We start from the raw sequence: 13,549 nt of genomic DNA on the forward strand, positions 1-13,549 counted from the left end.
TGTGCCAGTGTATCTGCTGAGAGAGAACCTGATAGCTCAGTGAGTCTGGGGTGAGGAAGGTAGTACCTTAGAGGTAGATAGTGGAAAGAATGTGCATCAAGATGTGGTTCCTGATGTGGTTCAATCAAAAATGAACTGAACCATTATTGTGTGGATTGTCAAAATCCTCTGCAGCTGTCGCCTTCGCCTATCAGTTACCAGTCATTTTGGATTGCGCTTGTTGTATGATTTTCCATTTACAGTTCCAGTTTGGGGCACAGACACTCAGGCTAGTTGGACACCCATTACCATGCTCTTAGGGATTTAGTTCCTAAAAGTTCCTAATTAAGATGCCATCAGTCAAAAAAAAAAAAAACTTGATTTTTTTCTCACTTTTTATTTTTGTTCAGTTTCGCAATTGCAGTTCTTGTGTAACCAGTAGCCACATAGTTTGCATTTGACTGGCTATCAATCAGTTTAATGACTCTAATTTCATATTTTACTACTCTCCATAAAGGGGGACCATTCCCACTCTTACCTGGACCATTACTCACACCGAGACTGCTCATTACTGCACAACTGGAGCAAAATGTCAAGCCACAACTAATAAAAAACCTGCCCGGAACAGCTGCGGACGGGAGACCACTGGTTTATTTCATTGTGTTATTTACACTGAGTAGCCAAACCAAGACGCCCCATCTTGTTTCCAGTGGGGTCCTGCGTGCACTCACTTTAACAACTCAGTGGGGGACTTGCCTCTCAATGCATTTTCCCACGGGCAAAATGAACCATAAACCCATGTTTTGACTCCAACTGATTTAATTAGTACCAGGCTCAGCCTGAACTCAAATTTGTATTCAGATTCGTAATTGAATTTGAATATTGCCTTTTCCAAAAAGATTAAATCTGAATTAAGTATTCGGTTTGTATTTGCAAGAAAATCTGCATGCCTTTTAATCCCATTGTAAAACAAAAACTACGGAGAGTGTATTTTCAGAACTAAGTGATCCTTGTAGTAGACAGTGTGACTGGAAGGAGTCAAAGGCACACTTAATTATAATCAGCAGTGACACTACTATAATCAGCAGATATAATATATTCAATCTGTCTCTTATGTAATGGTTAAATGAATATGTATTCTTATTCATTAGTGTAAAAGAGTTTGAGAAACCCATTTTAACAAGCTTCAGATTCAGGTCCTTACCTAAAATTGTATTTATCATTATTTAAATGTTATTTACCATGTCCACCTATCAAAACAGGAACACTAGCCATTAAAATATAATACTTTTCTGGTAATGTACTAACATTAATATTTTTTTTCTTTTTAAATTTGGAATTGCCAATTATTTTTCTTATTTCCTCCCCAATTTAGTAAGCTCAATTATTGTTTATTTCAACCCGGCTCACTGTTGCCACCCCCGCGCTGACTCGGGAGGAACGAAGACGGACACACGCGTCCTCCGAAACGTGTGCCGTCAGCTTCTTTTCACTCTGCAGACCTGCCATGCAGTCACCTCAGAGCTACAACGTCGGAGGACCACGCAGCTCTGGGCAACTTACAGGCAGGCCCACAGGCGCCTGTCCCGTCTACATGGGTCACTGGTGCCTGGTGAGCTGAGGACACCCTGGCTGACCTAAGCCCCCCTCCCCGGGCGGTGCTCGGCCAATTGTGCGCCGCCCCCTGGGAACTCCCATCCACGGTCGGCAGTGGAATAGCCTGGACTTAAACCGGCGACCTCCAGGCTATAAGGCGCACCCCACACTCCACGTGGAGTACCTTTACTGGATGCGCCACTCGGGAGCCCATATCTGATATATTTTTGGTTTCAGAAAACATTGCAGAATGGGGATTACATGTAGTGTTTTGCACATAACATAATGTGTCAAAACACCAGTTTATAGTGACATAATAGTCCTGCAATTCATCTGATATTGACTCAGGTCAAGCACATAAATTAATGAAATCAGCATCAGTGAATCATTGCATTTTTTCATGCAACTAAATATATTAACGATATAGGAAGACATGACCCTTGCAGTAGTCATGCTGGACAGGGCCCCTTACCAGAAAGAACAAGCAACAGATACTAAGCTGGGTTATTTACCAGGATCCCCTGTTGCTGCATTTACTCTGTAGACAGATCAGATCTTTTACTCGGTTACTAACCGCTGATGGTATGAGGCAGATATGAGGAGGTATATTCTATATTATGTAATTTCTATAAGCTTTGGTAGAGAGCACAATTTCATTTTACAATACACCAGTTGAAATACAAATTAGTTTACCAGCAAAAAATCTGTACAATAAATGTATGTTTCTTACTGCTTTTCACAAGGAAATCAACAGTTCATAAAGTTTCCAAAAGTGAGGGCTCCAGGGTCAACTGCTGTCACTTCTGAAGGTTTTCACAAACACCATCCATCCTGCAGACCATCCTGCAGATAATATTATTATTTTAGAATCCATGAGCTGGGTGATTCGGACCCTTCGGCTAAACAATGGACACACGTTGTGTAAACCGCCAGGGAATTTCGCACTGGGTATGGGAATTAGAGTATGTTTCCATATCGCTGGTAAATAGAAGGTTCAAAGCTACAACAACATTATCTTAACATTTCCATGGTTTATTTAACATTTTGTCAATTTAGAACAAAGACATTCACATTTTCTGAGAGAAACATCTGGGTTTTTTGTTTGTTAGTTGATGTCCCAGCAGAATAATTTATCAGTGTTTCAATGGTATCTTACAGTTTAATCTGCCCATCACTTCCCCTCCTTAACACACGCAAACACACACATGTCTCTCAAATGGAAAAAGAAGCACAGATATTAATGTTGGTGTGGTCCTGCACAATTTTACAGTGGGTTCAGGTGTACTTAATTACATGTTAAACCCTTTTGTTTTACTTATCAAAAATGTTAAACTGAGAAACCCACAATGTCAACTTTTGACAGCTACAGGGATGGTGCATTTGAATGGCATTGCAAGGCAAATGGGAGCTGTTAAACATTTGCCTTATAACGATGGAGTACTGTATTATAAATTTAAAATTCGCGTTTCCCTTTGCATTTGCTTCAAAATAGGGCCCACTGACCCAATGACTTTAATATTGGCACACTGAAAGAAAGGTTTTTATTAGATATGAAGTCATTGTTTTTTCAGGAAATTACTTTCCTCCTTCAAATTCTCTCAAGAAAACATGATCTTTTTTTGCTGATTCAAAGCTGTCTCACTTATAATAACGAGGTGTCTTTATTTGTATTCAATTTTACATTCTTCCAAATCCCCATTTTCATCATTAAAGCTACCCTGACCCTTTGTATTTTGGCCATGTACTCACCCCCCAGCCAAGGGTTTGAAGGAAACAGCTGTGGAAATGGAGGGACACACTGCACAGACAGGACACCTGAGCCACAGCTGGAGCACAGGGAGCACAGGGGCAGACACTACACTCATTGACACATCAATGATAGCCTCAACAGAGATTCAAAAACAGTCATTCACATATGTAACACTTTCAAAGAATGACAGCAGTTCCATGTGAATTTGAAAATGAATTAATGAAATACAGTATGTAATATTCCTATGATATGTCATCCGTGTATAAGTCAGTATTTTACCTTTGAATGAAGTGTGACCATCTTGGACATTTGCAGTCTACATTTTGTAAGTGTCTATTCAGTTCATCAAAATGAGGGTAGTTGTAAATATTGCTGTAATTGAAATAATTAAGATTGGATCCTCCCTTATGATCTGTATATATTTTTACTGAATGAAATACTCTAAAGTGACTCACATACACTTTTAAATCTTAGATTTTCATAACCTTGGTACACAAAGAGAACTGTTTCAATGATCTTAACAATGGTAGTATTTAAATTCACCACGACTATATCACTATTGAATCAACCCTGTTATGAATAATGTCAAGTAGGCAGCTGCCACAACTTTTGTGTAACTCCCTAATCGCGTATATATTTTCTCAGGAAACAAAACAGAAATAAAAAATGGAATCCCTTTACACTTAATAATAATAATAATAATAATAATAATAATAATAATAATGTTGTAATACTGAGATCATGTTATAAGAAGCACCTATATTTTCCCCCTTTAACATCCCTCTTAACTCTTTCAAAGCTGCAAACCTGCAGTCTATGAAAGATTTCTTTTTCAGTATTATATACTGGTACCATTACATTAGTTAGCCTTGGGTAGTCTTTAGTGTACTTTTTGCTGAAAGAGTTAAATATGTAAACAACATTTTTAAAACAATATTGGGCACTAAACACTAGTAGCATATCGGGAGAGAAAGCCATTTGTAACTCCTAGGAGTACTATATATTCATAAATTATTCAACGTATGGATTACATCTGATGTAAAGGCTTATTGTAGCAAGGGAGTTGGGTTGTCAGAGATTGTCAGCGTAGGGAGTATAGTCCACCATTCAGACTCTGTCACAGCACACTGTTTGCAAAGAAAAAAAATTAAAAAATAGGTCCCCGACTTCTCATTATTTCAATCTCTTAATCTTCTCTTTCTCTCTCTTCACTTTCCAGATATAAATCCCCAGTGTTTTTCCACGTTCCTTTCTTTCCTGAAACAAAAAAAAGTCACTGCTGCTAACTACAGGCACCAAACCCCTGCCAGTCCCCAGTTAATCCCCAAATGCTTTTTTTTGTCATTTCCGAATAATCATGAAATCAGAAAGCCAGGCAGCAGGGGAGGGTTAGGAAGCTTTTGTTTCAACAGTTTGTGTCACAGCCAGTTTGAAGCAGAGTCATACTCTATAGGCTTTAATTATTTAAAAACAAAAAATATATATTTTTCTGCCTTTTTGACTTGCTGCTTTTTCAACCAGATCAAAGGCGGCACTTGAAAATGACTTGTGCAGATTTTTTCTTCTTCTTTCCTGCTAAATATTTATGGGAGTTGAAATAAAGGGGAGAAAGGAGAGACAGAGAGTGAGTGAGGAACAAGGGGAGCCAGTTTTCTTTTAACTGCAAAGAGAGCAGCTGCACTTCTAGAGTTTACATTTCTTTTTTCTTTTTTTTTTTTTTCCTTGAGGATTTAATATATACCATTTCTCAGTCTCTCTCCCTGTATTGGCCCTTCAAACACAGCTGCCAGGTAGTAAAAATGAGCGTAAGTTTAATATTGCTCTTAAAAAAATAAGAAGAATTCAGAACTAACGTTAACCTACAACATCTTCAGAATGAATGTCAGTGGCGTTGTCACTTTATCCTGTACTTAAGGACACATCGTTGGTTCACTTAGTTAGGCGACTGAAAGGGAAAGATGACAGCTGAAATAGGTAGTAACATGTGAGCAGAATCAGACACAATAATCCAGACAGGACATGCAAGTATTGTGAACAAGCTGTATTGACCAAGACAATGCACAGTGAGTTATGAGGATTTCTATCATCCTAGCAAGTCTAAATCCTATGGACACATTAGAAACAGTGTGTGAGGAGTGTTTACAAGCAATAAAAAGCAATAGCCTCCAGAGAGGTTGAACTGAATTTCAGGTGTATCTGAGGTGACCTAAACAATCTAAGTAGACAGTGTCTGTTATTAGACTTTTGGTACAGCTTGTGTCACCAGGCAGATCCTTAAGCTTTGCAGAAAAATTGTTTGCAGGACTTAGTCTCTCCAGTAAAGCACCATGGCTTTAATTGGATGCCAACTAGTACAATTTAGTCCTAAACATGGTCATGTGAAAGAAACAGCAAAGGATGTAAATCTTAGACACCAGTCTTCCCTCTCAACATTCTTTTAGTTTAAGACAAAAAGCAAACAAAAAAATGGCAACAAATAAATACAATTTGGGGGATAGATTAGATACCAAGAAAGAGGACAGAGAGGCAAGAGGTTAGATAGAAGTCCTGAAGCCATATTGAATTTCCACTTCAGTAAATCTAATCCTTTCCATGATGGTTAACTACAACTGCACTGTCACCTCCCCTGGTGGATTTTGAGCCTGTGAGCAAGAGATAGAGAAGGGCATACCATCAGCTATTAACTTTTATTTCGACTTCTATAAGGATCTCAAACCTGATCAAATGAAAGGCAGTGCATGTTCATGAATATCGTTCTTGCAGAGTTGATGAATTCAGGGAACCCACAGGAAGCCTTGATGGAAAAAGGGGAGTCAAGAGATATTATACAACAGCTGTTGTTATATAGTTTCAAATGCAGCAGCTGCAATGAAAACTTTGAACAGTTGGAAAGTTAAAACACATTGGAAAGCCAGGTCTGCTCGCCAGTGACACTGTGAGATGCAAGCGTTTATTTGTCTTAATAGATACAGCGATGGCTGAGTCAGAGAGACAGGAGGCGAGAATGAGTATCCTTAGGGACAAGCTGTTCGACTGTCCACAAGGTAGGGAATCTGTTCTTGGTTAGGAAAACAAAATGTAATACCTTAGAGACCAGACACAGGCACTGGGCTTTCAAAATTCTTTTGTCAGATTGTATTGGTCTCAGGCTAAAATTAACCTGCTAGCTTCTGGTACAAAAAGATTGTTGGCTGAAGAAACAATCTTCTATGAATGGTTCCCAAACATAACAAAATATAGCCAGATATAAAGGGACTAGGATGAAAAGTAGGGCCAAAATGAAACATACTCCATTTGGAGAACATTGGGAAGGATGGTAAAAATGTAAAGTGTGTAAAATTATAATGAAAAACAATATGATCTATATCAAGTTTCTGATAGTGTGACGTAATTTCAACAGTTTTTAGTTGTATTTAAATATATTACTGGTGTTGGTGTTGAGTGATTTTCTGTACAAGTTAGAGGAGGAGAGGCTGCCTTGGTCCTTGAACTGGCTGAATAACAAAGAGAGTGCCAGTTTTGATTACAATGTGCGGGTGATTCAATTAACCAGGGGTTGTATTAAGTTGTTTTCCCTGCATCTTTATCAAACCACCCTTCTTCCCTACAGCTTGAGAACAGGCGCACAGTCAATGGGCTTGTTTTGCATTTTCAGTGTTGCTGAGGGGTGCAACAAACCGTGGCATTGGTTTTTCCTTGTCTCTTTCCCTCCCACCATTAGTTCCCTGCCGCCTTTGCAACGGAAGCTATGGAGAGTATCTTTGGTTCTCGAATTAGCTCATTATCAATAGCATTCTAATCGCCCTTAACCTGCAAGTTCCCATGGCACTGTCCCAGCTGGCATGAATATTTCATTACCTTTTGCTTTTCCTGGGAATAAAGGCCCTGGTTCAGCAAGAGCAGCTGTAGGGACATCTCTGCTCTCCATACAAATGGGGACATCGTCTGTGTCATGCTTGGACTGCATTGAGAAACTTAATGTTAATGTTTTAAAGGTATGGTGTGAATCCTTCACTGCTTTCCTTTTAGATAATTTACTGCACTAAACCATGGTAAAAACACAGCAATGAGTAGTGAAGCATAGTGGAAGTAAAGAATAGACAACCAAGAACAGATGGCAAACAATGGATAAAACCATAAAAGTCATAATGAATGCATGGTAATACAGAGGCAAGCATGTCAAATAAGTATTGTAAATAATAGTACATATTATAGTAAAGTGTGTTAACTACTAAACTGAAAATGTATTGTGGTAAACCTCAATAAGGATACTGTAGATTCAGTGAATTATGTAAATGGTGGTAACTGGCAGCAGTGTGGAGTAGTGGTTAGGGCTCTGGACTCTTGACCGTAGTGTCGTGGGTTCAATCCCAGGTGGGGGACACTGCTGCTCTACCTTTGAGCAAGGTACTTTACATAGCTTGCTCCAGTAAAAACCCAACTGTATAAATGGGTAATTGTATGTAAAAATAATGTGATATCTTGTGACAATTGTAAGTTGCTCTGGATAAGGGCGTATGCTAAGAAATAAATAATAATAACTGATACAACATTTTAATCACAATGACACATTATTATGTAATTCCCCTTGTTTAGACCAGCTAGTAATCAACTTAACACACTTTGTAAAATATCTCAGTGTGCTGGGATTTATGGCTTAATCCTTCACTCACCACAGAAAAAAAAAAAACTTCCACATTTTAGGCACTTCCCTTCATTGAACTCCTCAAATAAACAACTCTCCAGCACAACCTATTAAAAGCTGTTAAATCAGAAACCAAAGAAAGTCTTTTTTGTTACCAGTTCTGACCAGGGATATGCATATTGCAGCTGAGATGATCATCAATCGAAGGCTTTATCGTTTAATGGCGATTTTTACAAATGTTCTCACTCTGAGAGTTCCAATATTTAATTGTAATATTTTTTCTCTGTATCACAATATTCTTGCCATGGTCGGTGCCTGTTGAATTGTAGTTGCCAGCTCCTCATGATGCATTGACCTTTTAATTCTGCGGGTCCCATAAAACTATGAAGAAGGTGTGTCCAAAAGAAGTTGAAAGGTTACCACATCATTTCCATTCTTTAGAATCACAAAGTACTCAAAAGGAGCTGGGTTCAACAGAGAGAAAAATGATGAAATATTCAACATTGGAGAAACATCAGAAAGATTTTAAACATCATACAAAGGTAAGACTAAATAAAATGACTTTTGAAGCTACAGTACTTGCACTTTAACCATTTATTCTAATAGTTTTTTTAAATCAAGCTGCACTACTTGGCGATAAAGTCAAAAGCTTCATTTCTGTATCCCTAATAACCATTAAATCAGTGTGTTAGAAGCATGGAGTCTGGATCATGTAGAATGTATCGAATCCAGAGGCCGGTTTGATAAAGTGTTGTGTCAGAGCAGGTGGTAAAGCATTCTGTATGCATTCTTACTGTGTGATTCACACCCAGACGAATTGACCTGGACTCACAAGCTTGGCTGGCAATTAACAAACAATTTCTTTAAACTCTAACAGTGCCCCCGGGCCAATTGCATGAGCTCAAGAGATGTGTGAGACCTGTTCCATTTAAATTAAAAACAATAAAAATGTTTTAACTGCTGTGTTGGAGTGGGATTTGCACCCATTCAGGCTAAAGGATGAAATGGCTGTATAATTTCAAGGCAGGAGTGAGTGTTTTACAGGCGCAAGATATGCATACTATGCAGGTGTGTTTAGCCAACGCCCTAAACAGCACACTAATGAAAAGCCTGTTTCATGCTGTAACTTATATAAGAGAAACAAACAAACCCACATCTATACCTGTTCCCAGTATACATTTTTGCTTGATAAAATTTTTTAAAAAACACGTACAACTAAAGTGTTATCCCATCACTACCACCAAATGTAACATAGTGAAGCAGACTTAGAAGGCTGTATACAAAGAACTAATGACTTCCAAAGCTGATGTATTTTTGCAATGGGTGTGATTAGACTTGAGGCTATAGGCTGAAGTAGCCACTAAGGAGTTCATTATTTTACAGCAAATATATACATTTGGTTTCTTGGCGTCTTCAATGGATCTAGTTTCTGTAACCCTGTTTTTATAGACAAACTGTGTAACCAGTAAATACTGTAAATTAAATCCAAATTTGTGTTCACTAAATTCCCTACTAGTCACCAGCTCACCAGGAATTTTCAGCAGGGTAGACACAAGTTTACTGCAGTCTGTTGGATTTGCAATTGACTGGCCCCCTTACTTGCTGTGAGTTTCTATGGCGGTTCAGCCAAAGCAATACATCCTATCTTTTCCATCAGTGCCCTCTGTTGAGTGATGTGTCCCCAAGGAAGATATTGGGGGAGGGAGGGCTAATGTTTACTAATTAAAACAGATTGGTTCACGCTGGACACCGCAAGCATGAACTCAGCTAATTACTGTAACTAATCAGTTTCACAGCTTTGGTGAACAGAGATTTGGACCAAACATTTAAAGAGACCAAATGTTTTACATTCCCTGTGGAAGGCATTATCGCACTGGCTAGTCAGGCTGGATATAAACCCCCTGTCCAGGATGAGAAGCCCACTGTCCACTGAAGTTAAGACGCCCTATCTTGAACCCAGGCCCCCAGAGATGAAAGGCTAATGATTTATCTTGCAACACCACCTAGCCCCCATCTTTTAAAAAATTTCTACAGGTCTTTTCTCAAGCAGGAGAGCAATTGGACCAATGTCCACTCTGTGAATGAAATGTTTCCCCAATACCCAATAATCCCATGGTTTAAACGATGATCTATTTAACCGCATGTGTCATTAGGACCATGTGTGCTTGTTTAAAACTGGTTAGGGGTGCACTTTACACCTGTTGTACATTACATTTTAATTGTATTTTTGAATATTTGTTAAAGGTGGTCTGAATCATTGAGCCCCATGAGAAAAATAACATAGACTGCATGTCAAATCTGGATTTTCCCCTAGGCAATTTCTACAACCCCTTGGTAATTCATCACTTTCCAATTCAATCTCTAGCACCATGTACTGTATACCCTTCCTGTTACACACAGCCTTTACATTATAGCAAAATCGCAGCTATGTTATTAAAAGTCTGGATTTGTGAGGGCATGGCTAAGATCCCATTATAATGATATGATGATACAGTTGTGATCTGCTACAGCAGTGGTAATACTGTAAAATCAGTGGTGCTTTACTTGGAATCTGCTATGGTATGAGCCATTGATCCCATAGTGATGGTATGACAACATTCAATGCGCTGGGTAAAGTACAGTATATGCAAACTACACCGATGATTCTTGGATCCAATTCTAACTCGAGAATATGTGACATCTCTCTTTTTTTAGCCTTTGTGTATAACCTGGACCTTTATGTGTTTCTTTTAACTATCCTCTGATTCTAAACAGCTTATGCATGCAACGCGAGTTTCCTAGTTATGGTGATAACATGAAATACCTAAAGGAACTGAATACCAGCCAGCCATTCCATTGGGTTTTATGTGGAATTAAGGAATTATGTGAAATACCATGTTAACTTAATTCAGTACAAACAATACAATTTGGGGTTATATGACATACTACTGTATGTGTTGCTTAATACACATTTTTTTTAAATGTATTTGATATTTGACAATATTGTAAAACCAAATACAAGTTATGAACTCATATGCATTTTATTAGTTTATTTTAGATTTATATAATACGGTTCAGGTCCTCTGTCCATGGGAGTTGTGGACTGGTGTCCCGTGACCTCGTTAGCAGGGTAATGATTTGTAACCATCTCCCCGTAATGGAGCCCCGGGAGGGCGGGTGGACGGGGGAGGGGGTGCTGAGAGCAGCTCCGAGTGACTGACCCTTTCAGCCAGCGGCTCGGGTTACCCACCGCATGCCAGAGTTTATTTGGCATCAAGCAACAAGTTCTACAGAAATCTTACCCTAGCCTCTGCTTAATGGCAACCTAAAGGCCACACTCATTGGAATACAGAGCAGCCAGCTCTTTAACTCTGCTGCTGTTCAATACTCCACACTGCAATGATTACTATCTAACGTAAGGCGACTATCAACTCAGCATTCATTCTAAGGTACAGTAGGGTGACCACATAATTCAAAGTTCAACAATTTTGGACTGTGGCAGGGCAAGTCCCTGTCTGTAAATGGTGTTTTGTGGTATTTTGGTAGTGGTTGGCAGGGATGGGGTTAATTCCTGTCCCTGCCAAAAGCATGTGGGAATGTGGCTGCTCCTAGTGTGCGTTAGCACTTAAACTGCATCCTTCCTTGCCTCTGAGTCTGGTCCTGTCTAACACCTGGGCCCGCAACGCTATCCTGTCACATGGACTATTTATTTATTTTTAAACTTACATTTAATACCAATTGTTTTTGCTTGCAGGATGGTAAGAACCATAATGCTTTGGGATGGGAATTTAAGAGCCGTACGGTCACTCTGTGACTCTGTGTAGCGCAGACATAGTGAGTATTTTTGCTCCATGAATTGCAGGAGTGCTGACACATCGCACCAAGTTTGAAGACACTTCACCAACTCCCTGTTGAATTGATTTTGAGATGTTAACATATAGGATCATTAATGGTCTGGATTTGGAATATTAATATGTACTGGCATGTATACTGCTATGCTCAGCTAATAGTACATGGTTTTTAACTGTTGCTAAAATGTGCTTAAAGGTCAATGATAGCTTGCTTTTAATCCAGATTTAACATTCAGTCATACATTCTGAGGAAACTAAGTCAAGCATACAAATGTTATATTAAAAGTAAAACAGAAAAGTAACAGAAATGTTTGTTATAGTTTTTCCTCAAAAATGAATGCACATTTGTTTTTTAGATTGTAAAGTGCTTTTGGGCTATGTGGCAAAGTGGTTTGCAGTGCTCAGTAATAATAAACACAACACAGTTCACTGTAAAAAACAGCTCTATTTGTGCTGCAAATAGTAGTAACTGGCCCTACACAATGATGTGTGTGGCACAGTTAAAACCCATGGGGTTCAGTCCCAAAATAATAACACTAATACAGACACACACTATATACACACATGATCACAAGTCCAGTAGTGAGTGTTCTTAGTGCAAGTGGTGAATTATACAGCAGTTAGCGAAACAGTGGTGTAGTGTGGGGTTGGTGCTGGCTTTTAGGGACAATTCCCGGATAGTTTAGCTGTCTAACAATGACAAATACAATTAAGACAGGCAAAACAACAAGAAAAACACTCACGGTTAAATCACAGTTCTCTTTCAGGTCCTATCGTAACCATAACAAAAACAAAACATAACAGATTGCTTCGCCACATTCCCTGATATACCCTCAGTCACGCCCCCTTTGGTAGCGAGTGCAAACACGTATTCTACAATCCATGACTGACACATCGCCTACCGCATTAAGGTGATGACTTCTGGTATTGTGACCACTCCCTTTCTGGATGGCCGACTTCCGACTGACCCTGGAATGAACTGTCAAACCATCCAGTCCAGGGCACACTGTTCCTGTTATACCGTGCCCTCACAGGTCGGGAGGGAGATTGTTGACTAGGATTCATTCGCTCTCTGTCATAGGCTATTGTTACCAAAAAAAATAAAAATAAAATACAAAAACTACACGTTTACGAATTGATACATGAATGAGGGGTATAGAGGCAGTGGAGATTATGCCAACACACCAATTCCATTTCAGGAAATCTTAACTTTAAGGAGTTTCCAATTAGGTCCTAATAGCACACATGCTCTTAATTATAGTGGACAGTTGACATAGGAAGAATGGGAGAGGACCACCAGAGATGCAGTGAAAACAAGTGTTTATTCATAAGAAATTTATGAAAGAACTACGCCTGAGTAGATTAACTCAAACCACCATTGCAGAGGAAGTGGACGGAGGAGAAAAGAAATGCAGACACCATTATGAGAGTCATAGACAATAATGAACATTGGATGTTAAATGACCCTGCCACCAAAGGGACTGAACAGTTTTGACTGCTTAAGGCAGGGCACTTTGTCAATTACCCACATGATAAGTTAATACAGTACTGTATGAGAGCTGACCCTGTCTCTTATTGTATAAAAATTACTGGAATTAGGTATGAAGTATGAAAGGCCACATATTCATATATCAGAATGTTGCCATGCAGTTTTAAATGAGCTGAGGTTTGTGACAGAGTTCCTTTCAACCCTAATAGAGAGGGTTGAACACCTCTTCTGTTTGCTTTGTCACTAGAAAGGTAACCCCC

This window comes from Acipenser ruthenus, chromosome 16 (genome assembly GCF_902713425.1).
Source record: "Acipenser ruthenus chromosome 16, fAciRut3.2 maternal haplotype, whole genome shotgun sequence".
Lineage (NCBI taxonomy): Eukaryota > Metazoa > Chordata > Actinopteri > Acipenseriformes > Acipenseridae > Acipenser > Acipenser ruthenus.